Genomic DNA, 11998 nt, shown 5'->3' with positions numbered 1-11998 from the left:
AAATTTAGAGCTGGAGGCCAAGCCTCGGAGTCATTGCAGCCTGACCAGAGAATCTCCCCTGAACATCAAGGTAGCACAAACCGAGATACTAGCAAACACTTATCGTGCACGGGCCCAGCACTGTCTACGTGCTTTACGTGCTTACGTCATCTCGCTTACGCTTCCCAACGCTGTCCACGTGCTTTACGTGCTTACGTCATCTCACGGATGCTTCCCAAAGCCACCACTGTTACCGGCCAGGGTTCCTGGACTCTTTAATCAATAGAAATTGATGAGAGGCCGGAGGAGGAATTCAGGCGAGTCTTTACTGGGACTCGTGCTGCAGCAGAAGGGAGCGAAAACAAGCAACAGGTGCCCTTGCTCACTCCCTGAGGTGGGGCGAGCTGGTCCCTTAAATGGGGTGAGGGGGGGTTGGGCCGGAGTGGTGGCTCAGGTGGTGTGCCCACCCCCTTGGTGGTGGCGTGTGCAGGGATCATGCGCAGGACCCTGCTTTTGCTCCCCGCCCCTCAGAAGTGGCAGTTGGGTTTTGACCTTTTTGTATCTTCTTGCTCATAATTTGCCTAAACTGCGCATGCGTGCAGGTATTTTTAGTCCCGTATAGTTTCTTTGTATTCTGTTGCTGGAGGAGACGTTTGTCCAGGTGCAAGCACTGCAGTAGAGGGTCCCAGGTCCCAGCCTGTCCCATCATGAGGTAGGTACTATTGTGCCCCATTTTACAGTTGGGGAAACTGAGACAGAGAAGCTAAGGAACTTGCCCAAGGTCACAGAGACAGTGAAAAGGGGAAGCCAGGGCTCAGCCAGGCACCAGACTCCCTGCTCTTAATCCTGCTCTTAAGCTCTGCTGCTCCCTCAACCCCCTCATGTGAGCTGTGGGGAAACTGAGGCCCAGAAAAGTAAAGTTCAGACAGATCTGAGGGGGATGGCCTCATCCTAATGGACTTCCAGAGGAGCCCTGCTGGTTTCACAGCTACCCTCTTCACACTCCCTGGGGATGGTGGCGGGCAGGGTGTGGAGAAGTGGAAGTCGGGGGGTGAAGGAGGAGAGTGAAGGGTTGGCGGGGCTCCAGGCAGGTCTGTGTGACCACTGCTGGGGGGCGGGGCGGGGGAGTCAGGAAGGAAGCCCTTGGTGAATGAATGTCGCTTCAGCCCCCAAAGCTGGCCCTGGCCCCAAAAGGGTCCCCTGAGACCTCGGGAGAGAGGAAAGTGGGGGGAGGGAAGGGAGCAGAGCAGCCTTCCCCACGCCCAACCCCTACCCCACCAAGGAAAGGGGCCTCTCTGAGCAAAACTGTAGCCGCAGGTCTACAGAAGCAAGACTGCCTGGGAAAGAAGCCGGAGAAAGCTAGGAAGGCTTTGCAAACACACTCTCCAATCCCTCGGGTTACAGATGGGCAAACTGAGACCCAGAGAGGAGGGGACGGAGCAGAGGCAGCTAGGACCAGAGCCCGGCCAGGACGCTCTGTCTCCTGCCGGAGTGCGTGCGCACGCGTGTGCACAGGCCAGGCAATTTGCTCAGGTAATAAAGGATTGGGCTCTTCGGGTTTTCTCACTGATGTCCTACTCCATCCTCAGCCTTCTAGGGGCGAATTTTATACAGACAAGCGCCTCCAGCTCCTCCTCCACACTCTGTGAAGCTTGCAGACCTGCCCTGGAGGAACCTGCCTTAGTAGGAAGGTAAAGGGGGGGCGGTGCGAGGGTGCTGGGGCAGGGAAGGATGGTCTCCAGGCTGACCTGAGAACAGGGGGAGTAAGAGGATCCCAGGCCCTGCCCTCCAGGGCAACCCCATGTTCTCTCTGCCCTTGACCCCATTTCAGAGGGGCCTGAGGGGCCTCAGGAGTTTGGAGGGGGCACAGGTGCAGAGGGAGGCCTGGGCAGAGAAGTTTTCCTCACCAACTCGAAGGATGGCTTGTGCAAGAAGGAATGGTCTGGGTTTCACTGTATCTTTCCCACCTTGATCCATGTAAATGTGTTACTAGTCCAGAAAATACGGACATTTAAATTTAAGAAAAGAATGTGGTTGGTCCTTAGGTACTGATAATGATTTCCAAGAAACAAAGCAAGCTGACAAACAATCTGTATAAATCACCCCAAGCTGTGGGCAGTGGTGATCACTGTGAGGGGAGGGAAAAGAAACTGGGAAGGGGGAGGAGGAGGCTTGCTTTTTTATGCTATATACTGCTGTATAATGTTTGTTATTACCATGAAAATATATTTTTGAATTGCTTGAGCAATTTTTTAAACACTAAAATTTTCAAAAATGTTGACAGTGTTTAAAATCAAAATTCCTTCTCCCCCCAAAATAAGAGCAGCTGAAAGGTGAGGGAATGGATAAAAACATAAATCAGCTTCCTACAAATGTCACCCCGTTAGCCCTAACTCTGCGTGCTCACACAACCAACAAAACCACACTGCTGGAAGTAAAGGGTGGAAAATTCCCGATAACGTGTACTGTTCCTCGCCAGACAGTACTAGTTGCTAACGAGGTCCCAGGTGATACCGATGCTGCTGGCCCAGGAACCGTGCTTTGCGAAACGCTGGTTTAGGGCATGATGTTGTTCTGCTGCCCTGGAGGGAATTCACTAGAAGCAGAGGTGCCCACCAGGGGAGCGCCAGCCTTGCCACTGCCTTGGTCTTCCTGCAGTAGAGTTGAGAGCCAAGGAACACGGGCCAGGCTTCAGGCTGGCTCAGCCTGAAGGTCCTCCCTGTGGTCCTACAATGAACTCGCTGGACTCGGTGTTTCCTGGTTCAAGTCCCATCACCTGCCAGTTACACGAGCCTTTAAACTCAAGTTTACCCGTCTCCATAATTGTCCTAACTCTTGAAGTGATTGTATAGATAAAGTAAGATGTGTTTCCGTAACAGCTATTTTCTGGTTTATTACCTCTCACTGCTTTCTAAGGATGGGTCCTACCAACCAGAGATCCGTTTGTTTTTTGGTTGTTGTTAATGAGTTTGGGGTATAAAAACGGGGAGGCAAGGATTAGAATGGAGTTGAGGTGCTCTGAATGCACTTCAAGAGGACTTTGATATGTTTGTGAAAAAATCTGGGTGGGAGGGGCCAGGAGTTAGTGAGTTGGGGTCACGCGGAGAAAAGAGAAAGGAAAAAAAAAAAAACTCTACCAGTCCAACAGCATGGCCTGGAGGAGGGTGTCCGGACAACAGAAGTATCCACGGAAGATCTTTAAATAGCATTAAGAGATGAGTAATAGCCACTTCTTTTCCATCCTCCTAATGTAATCATCAGTAAAATCTACATTGCTTATTAGGATTTTCTGAGAGTGAACTCCTTAGAAAACTCAAAGAGATGATGGGTTCTGCATCAGCTGCTGAATGCTCCCAGAGGGGACCCCTGCAGAAGATGGGGCTGGAGCAACGCACAGGTGGCCCTGGGTTTCCTGTATCCAAAACAAATAATTCTTCCCTGACTCCAATACCCTGGCCCTCTAGAGGGCCCTGATCCCAGCACTCATCTCCCTACCACCACAGTTACAAGAGGATTTAATTTGTTTAAAAATTTAAAGTTTCATTTGTTTAAACCTCTCAGCTGCTCAGTAATAGACCGGGAAATAAGTAAGACATATCTTTCTGAATAAAAGGGGCTGGAAAGAGGAATGAGGATGGAACAGATGCAGTGGATTGTCTGCAGGAAAGAGAAGTAACTTGGCAGCTCCAAGGTGAATTAGTGAACCGACTTCCAAACGCCCAGGCTGGGATAGAGGAACCTGGGAAGCTATCACAGCTGTGCCCAAAGGGGCCATAGATGTTGAGCCTCTGCTTCTGTATCTTGGGCGTTGATCACCCCAGAGTGGCTTTGCAACCATTAGCTAACCAGGTGATCTGGGAACCAGAGCAGTACGTGCAGGGAACCCTAACCCTCTCGAGTCTGATGCTTATGGATCATGTGGTCTTGTTGGGGGAAAGGGCTGTTCCTGAGAGACTGGTGCAGGTGGGAAACTTGGCAACAGACGGCCTGAAAAGCCCAGATTAAACAAACCCTAAGAAGAGGATCTGGAGGGACACAGCGTCACTGGGAACAATCAGAGGGGCAGTGCCACCCCCTTGGTGATGGTAGGCGTGGTGCGCTGGGGGCAGGTGTAGGGTCTTGGTCCTTCCCCTGTCCACCTCCGTCACTCTCTCTTTGTCTCCTGGCTGGCTATCAGCTGCGTGCCCTCAAAATGAGGGCGCCTCAGCTCCTCCTTGCAGGGGACAGCTCCCAGGCTGTCCACGGTCACCAAGCAGCCACTTCCGTGGCTACCACACCCATGGTAGTTGCAGAGACATCAGCCGATGATAAGAGGAGCAGAGCAGCCACAAGAGGCTGACATCAACTTGTGATTTCCGACTCAGGCCAAAGCTGATAAGGAGAAGGGGCTGCCCGTGACGGCCACACTGCTGGCTGCTGCTGAGTCCTGAACCTGCAAGGGCTGAGTTCTTGGTCCTTCATCCTGTCCTGGACTTATTCGCTTCACTCATTCATTCCCTCATTCCTTCGTTCATCCATTCATCCCTTTGTTTTATTTACTGAGCCAAAGTGTCTCTTGACATTCTCTTATCCTGTGATGGATAGAATAACGAATAAGACCTAGCCTCTGCTTTCTCAGAACTTATAGGGGCAGGGATGCGGCAGACATGTGACCTAAGAATACAAAGATGCAAGGTAAAATGTGAGTTCAGTCACGTGAGTGGGACCGAAAAGAAGTAGCTATGAGAGGGAAGCTGAGCTCTAGAGCAAATGATTCAAATTTCTGGACTTTTTTCTTTTTTTCAAATGGCCTCTTCTACAAAAGGAAGGGATGGAACAGAGCCCATTCAGCCCTTGCAGAGAAAGGTCAGCGGCTTCTCCTTTGGTTGCAAAGGAGGAACCCAAGTGACAGAAACCCAATGCAAACAGTCTTAATCGAAAAGGAGGGGGCATTTAGTGGATCACATAGTGGAACAATTAAGAGAAGATCTAGGCATCAGGGTTTCAGGCACAGCTGAATCCAGGCATTCATGCTGTCTGCAATCTGCCTCTCTCCAGAGCCATTTAGGCATTAGGCCAAATCGGATGACAGCATAGAGTGTGTGTTTTTCAAAGGTCTAGAAATATGTTGGAGATTCCCCAAAATATTGCTTGGCTTCAAAATATGAGAAAAAGAAAGAATATGACAAACCAGCAAACATGTCACCTTGGAGGTGATCTGCTCCCCAGCACTGCTGTCTCCTGATCATCAAGGTCAGCAGATGCTTTTTCGTGCTCTTCATCCATGTCCTCTCTGCAGTCTTGGACACCATTGACCATCAAGCCCTTGACACTGTCCCCACCCCCAGCTTCCATGGTACTCCACTTTTCCTCCTGACCTGTTTTTCCCTCTTTTGTACTGAAGGAAGGAAGATTAGGAGTGAGCCAGGCCAAGGGTTGGGAAGAGAATCCCACTGCACATGTGAAGGCCTGGAGGTGGGAGACGGCCTGGATCATTAAGGAACTGCAGTCGTTCTGGAAGGCGTCAGAGCAAGGGAATAAAGCCTGAGGTTGGGGATCAAGGAAGGATCAGATCAAGAAGGGCCTTGCAAGTCATGCTAAGGAATTTAGCCATTCTCTTGAAGGTAATAGGGAGCTATTGAAGGTTGTAACAAGGTGTAACACGATCAGATTTGTGTTTCACTATCAGAAAGAGACCTTTGGCTATGAGGCGGAGGCAGGGAGACATCAGGCAGTTTTAATAATTTAGGAGAAAAACGGTGGTGACCTCATGACAGCCATGGGGGATGGAAAAAAAAATGGGACAATTCATGAGACAGTGACAAGACTTGGTGCTGTTTAGGTGTAACAGGTGAGGGAGGGGGAGGTGTGAAGAATGACACCCAGGTTTCTGATTCTGAGATGAGCAGCAGAGAAGTGGGTTTAGAGGGTGAAACGAGGAACTGGCTTTGCACCTGTTGAGTCGGAGGAGCTTGGGGCCATCTGACTGATGGTGTCCGGGGGGTGGTTCTTGGTGTGTCTGGAGCTTGAGAAAGAAGTCAGGGCTCCCTGCATCGCTGCCCAGGCAGCACCAGCGGGGGGCCCATGGAGGTGCCACCCTCCCACCCAATCAGAATAAAGAACCTCCAGTGGCCAGTGGCTGACCACAGACACTTCTCTAGAAAGCAGCCTCGCAGCAGGATGTGCTCTGGGTGGAGCTTTGAGGGCCATGGGGAAGGGGAAGGAAGAGGAGGGGACAGAGCCAGGCCTGTGCGACACCGGGCTTTTCTCTGCAGGTCTGGAGGCTGCAGACACCGGTCAGGGCTCGTCTAAGACATCAGCTGGTCCGGGGCTGGAGGCCTCCCCGGGCAGGACTGTGGACAGCTGAGCTGCAGCTGAGCCAAGGTAGGCGCTGGCTGGGGGTAGGGTCTCCAGGGAGGGAGCCGGGAGAGGCAGATCTGAGCAGTGCAGATGGAGGGTCCGGGAGGAGAGATGCTGGAAGGGGAGCCCGTGAGGGGCAAGACACCCCTGGCGCCTATGAACACACGCCCAGCCTTTCCGAGACGGGTTGCCCAGATGTGGTGGCTGCTATGACCGTTCTGCCAAGTTAAGATTATCCAACCCGGGCGGTCCAGTGGTTAGGACTCTGCGCTTCCGATGCAAGGGGCACGGGTTCGATCCCTGGTGAGGGAACTAAGATCCCACGTGCCTCGAGGTGCAGCCAAAAAAAAAATTAAAAAAAGGTTATTCAATCCATTTTCACAAGAAGAAAGGACGCAGGACCCTGTGAGAAGACCTCTCCTTTCTTCTCCGAATCCTGTAAATGCCAGTAATAACAGGACTAATTATTCACACCTGGTGCTATAGAATACATTCATTAGCCCATTGGATTCTCACGGGCAATTGGAGGAAGGCTGGGTATGTTTATAATGCCCTTTTGTAGGTCAGGAGACTGAGGCAACTTACTTGCCAAAGACTGCAGAGTGGGTAAGCAAGGCACAGGGCTCAGAGAGAATCTTCTGGGTCCCCATCTGTGCCCCTCCTGGGACATTATCTGTCCATCTCTGTCCCGGGTCTTGGCCATTCTCTACACACACACACACGGATCGAGCATCTTCTACGTGTGCAGCCGGTGCCAGAGTCCAACCAGAGCCGTGTCTCTGTCCTTGAGAAGCTGCCCGGCTGGTGTGGGGTTGAGACACGGCTGTGAGTGACCAACACAGACAGTAACAGGTGCCGGGGCCGCTGGCGAGGCGAGGTGTGCGCGCAGGTGGAGAGAGCCCCGCAGGTGTGGGATCAGGGAGGGCTCCACGCAAAGTGGCACCTGGGTCTTGAGGGAGACAGAGGGCTTGTGTGCAGAGGTGCAGCGGCGGGCGTGCCAGTGAGGGGGGCAAAGTGCTCAAACCCAGAGTAGGAGAGTGGGTGTGAACAGCGAGAAAGAACAGCTAGAGATTCAGTTTGGCTGCTAACGCATGGGGTGTGTGGAGGACGTAGCAGCAAGGGCCTGTCCTGTTTCTTTATTTAGCTCTAAGTAAGTGGCTTTTGAATATCATCTCATTGACTCCTCACAGTAATCTTATGAGGTAGGTGCTAATATTAGGTCTCCTTTAAAGATAGGGGAACTGAGGCACAAGGGCTCTAAGCAACATGTTGCCATAGCAACAGAGAGGCTTGGAACCCGGGCAGTCCAGCACCAAACGCTACCTGCCCGACCACTCTGCCACTTTCCTCTGTTACCTCCTCGGCTCTCACGGTGGACGTGAATGCGAGGCTGGCTCGCGGCTTCCTGGTCTGCATCCAGGCCCTGTCACATTCCTCCCAGGCTCCCCCAGCACCCCCTCCCACCCCAGGAACAATGCTCTCCTCCTCCCCCCTCGAGCAGCCCTCTCGCATCCAGGTGTTTCCTTCCCAGCCAGAGGCAGACTCGGCGGAGGAAGTGGGCCTGCCCGGTCCTCAGGGGACAGCTGGAGAGCAGGGCCCTCAGGAATCTGGAAAGCCCAGGGGGCCTCGTGGGATGAGGGTTGACAGGGGCCCCCTCAGAACCCCAAGCTCTGCACTTCCACCCCCACTAATCACACGCTCTAAACCAAAGAACTGGGTGTGTCGTCCGGCAAGTCTGTCTCTACGGAGAGAAAAACTCAGAGTCTTGGAAATGGCATCTGCCCCAATATCCTGGGGGCGGCCGGCTGGCAACGCGGGTGGGAGGAGAGGGGAGTGGTTCAGCGGTGGGGGGGGGTCCCTTCTCTCTGTGCCTGGGCGGTGGGCGCAGGACAGGAGGGAGGCAGGGGTGTGGTCCTGGGAAACTCCGTGTCTTTCTTCCCAAGGGGTGGCTTCTTCTGTCTGAAGGGTCTGGCCCAGGAGCCAGCAATGGGGCAGGCAGGGGATCTTCCGAAGCTGGGATCTTCACGGCCAAACACTGACCCGGAGCCAGGCCTCCTCAGTCCTGCTCTCTGCAGGCCTTCCTCCAGCCGGGAAGTCTTTCCCACGATCTCTTGCACAGAGAGAATGGGCAGCAGCAGCTGCGAACAGGGTCCCATCTGCTGCTTCCTGCCGCGTGTCACAGAACCGCCTCTGTGGCTCTGTGGCTGGTCCTGTGGCCTATTTCACCCCAAGGCAGTGAATAGCCATGTGTTTGCACCCGCCCTGAGGACTGTTCATTGCTAATGTTCTGTGTTTAAGGAGGAATGTCCTCTGAATCCCAATTCATTCACTCACTCGTTCATTCTTTGTTTCTGGTCTCACCCCTCTGCTGGAAAGGGTCTAAGATTTTACCCTCCTTATTACTAACAGGTTAGCGTGTCACAGTTTTAGGGATGCTGGCGGAAAACACGAGATTCTAGAGTCAGAGACCCAGGTGTTTATCACTCACGGTGCAACAGGCAGTGTGAGCGTCCTGCCCCCAAGTCCCCTGGGAGAGCGGGGAGGTGGCCCCAAGTGGATGCTGTGTGTCACGGCTGAGGAGCCCTGAGCTAAGGAAACCCCCAGTGTTCACGGTGGGCTGCGAGCAAACCTGCCATCTTTGCCCTGGAAGGAGACATTGTCTCTATCATACTGGTCGGCAAAGAGATCCACCCTTGGCCCTGGAGGAGATACTTGCTGTCTGTTCCAAGGCTGTTCACGATACAAACCTTCTTGACGAAATGATCTGGAACAGAAGCTCACCAGACAGGCACAAACCCGTGGAGGACTGTCTGCCAGCATCCTCCTACTGTCCCCTCGCTGACTGCACCCCAGCTGCACTGTCCCTTGAAAAACCTCGGGCACCTCCCTCCTCAGCCCTTGGGTGGCTGTTCCCTTCGTATGGAACATGTTTCCTGCAGACATTGCCTGGCTTGCTCCTTTCCTCCCACAGGCTTCCACTCAGATGTCTCCTCCTTAGGGAGACCTTTTAAAATGGCACCCCCAACGCTGGAACCTCACGATCCCCTTCTCAGCCGTATTCCTATAGCACTTCTCAGCATCTCATATACAGCTTAATTATGGCCTTTATTGTCTTCCCCCACTCCCACCCTCACTACATACCCTCAGGAGTGCGACCTTTATGAGCGCAGGTGTTTTTGTCTACTTTAACTTATTGCCGCATCCCCAGGAACTGGAACAGTGTCTCACACTTAGAAGGGGCTCAAAACATATTCGTTGCGTGAATGAATGAATCCATCCACTTATATGATCTTCAGCTGAAGACCTGGTTCTCCTACCTTGAGTCTGTAGGACAGATAAGGCTCAATCACTATTGAGCAAATGAGACAAGGAACGAATAGCACTGGCCGGGGATGGGGGTGGGGGATGTATGAGAGGCCGCAGTGCCGTGACCGCGGGGCTGCTCCCAGGTGGCTGGGATTCGCCCCTTGGCCGCTTTCCGTGCTGCTTGTACCAGCTGCTGGGAATCTTCCCAGGTGGTGGCGGAGGCTGGTGTGTTTCTATCCTGTGATGTCGCATTCTTGCTGTGACCGGGGGAGCTGGGAGAGGGCAGGGGCTTGGGAGCTGAGCTTGGACGTGCCACTTGCCTGGTCAACAGCACAAAAGCCACAGTCGGTCATCCGAGATGGAGCCGGAGGCCAGTGCCCCGCACAAGTGGCAGAGCAGCGTCCTTACCGCTGTGTCTGGGGCCCCCTTCCCACGGGACCGCTGCCTCTTCCCCAGTATTCGGAACGTCAGCGTCACCTCTGTGTCCTGTGCCACTTGCCATAGCAACCATGCCGAACAGGCTTGATTCCGTTCCCCAGCCTGAGAGCGGCCTGGGGACAGGGGCCCTGTCTTGTCTTCGTACAAGTGCTTGACATTCACGACGCAATGCATCAGGGGCTACGGAGAAGTAGAGGAGTGTACCGTAAATGCTTGTCGAATGACTCACATGGCACCTCGGGGCAACCGCAACACCCAGCTTACATCAGGCGAGTCTGTAATTAACTCTTCTCTCTGAGAACTGGGACCTGGGCCACAGCGGACAGTCCCCAGCTTTACAATGGTTTGACCTAAGACTTTTCGACTTTACGATGGTGGGAAAGCAGTGTGCATTCAGTAGAAACCGTACTTCAAATTTTGATCTTTTCCCAGGCTGGCGATATGGGGTACGATACGCTGGGCAGGGCAGCTCCTAGCCGGCCACACGATCACAACGATCAACAACTAATACACGTACAGCCATTCTGCACCCAGACGACCATTCTGTTTTTCACTTTCAGTAGAGTATTCAATCCATTAAGTGAGATGGTCAACCCTGTATTATCAAGTAGGCTTTGCGTTAGAAGATTTTGCCCAACTGTAGGCTAATGGAAGAGTTCTGAGCAGGTTTAAGGTAGGCAGGGCCGAGCTGTGATGTTCTGTAAGGGTAGGTGTGTTCAATGCATTTTCGACTTACAATATTTTCAACATACAGTGGGTTTATTGGGATGTAACCCCATCATAAATCAAGAAAGATCTATATAGCTTGTGGGTTGCCAGCTTGTCTGCCTCAAAGAGCCCAGCAGGAAGCATGAACGATGCCACAGACCAGCTGACAGTGGTGGACGCAGTAGGAGGGGCGGGTGCGTGGCCCTTCCAGGGGGGCAGCTGCAGTCCAAGCCCACTGATGGTTGCCACGTGGAATTATGGGCCCATTGTTTCCAGATCTTCCAGTTATTCCTTCTAAGTAAAAGCCGAGAATCTTGATTTTTATGTGAAATCTGACTTTTAAATGTGGGCTACAGAGTCAAATTTTCTAGAACCGTGGCTGCTTCTAGGGAAGGAGGATGCTTGCTTTTCATTGTATAGCACGTGTACCTTTCAGACATTTGCCATGGGCAGAGTTTTTAGCGTGGGCAGTGAATTCTAACAATATACCAGGCAGAGCAAGTCTCTGGTTCCCCGTGCAAATATTACCAAACCCGTTTGGTCTGCCCGAGTCGCAGTGAGCCAAACGCTGAGATGCTGAGGTTGGCCGCAGAGAAAGGGTTTATTCATGAGGCAGCCAATCGAGGAGACGGGAGAACAAATCTCAGATCCGCCTTCCTGAAGGCGAGGGGGCGAGGGGTACTTATGAGATAAAGATGAGGCGTGGGGAGCATGGGGAAAGGTGATGCAGACAAGAAAAGGTGAGGTAATCATCGTTCTGTGCAGGTGCAGCTAAGCTACAGGCTTCTTCACGGGACGCATGCTCAGAAAATGGTGCCATTAGCATGTTGTGAGGGTGGAGGTATTGGGTCCCTGACGCCAAATGGTCACCAAGTGGACACTTGCGCCTGCCCAAATGGAGGGTCGGTGGTCTCAACGAGTCTTAATGGGCTCAAACTCAAACTGGACACAGCTTTGAGTTCCTGAAAGACTACTTGGGCAAACGTCTTATTGTTCAGGCTTCATGACACTTGCAAGACACGCAAGTTTTTGTAAATTAAAGCGAGCCTGATCAGCAAAGGCAGTTTATTATTTATTAATGGCTAACTGATAACTACCCTCGGTTTCTGTGAAATATGTGTGTCATCAAGCTTGCTGTGGGCACGGGGACCAGTGTGCCAGTCGTGGGCGGAGAACGTGGCGAGTAGGGCCACACTGCAGCCAGTGAGAAGTCACGGGCTGCTAGACC

Source organism: Balaenoptera physalus (assembly GCF_965194825.1).
Source record: "Balaenoptera physalus genome assembly, chromosome: 20".
NCBI lineage: Eukaryota > Metazoa > Chordata > Mammalia > Artiodactyla > Balaenopteridae > Balaenoptera > Balaenoptera physalus.
Note: the sequence above shows the minus strand (reverse complement) of the source record.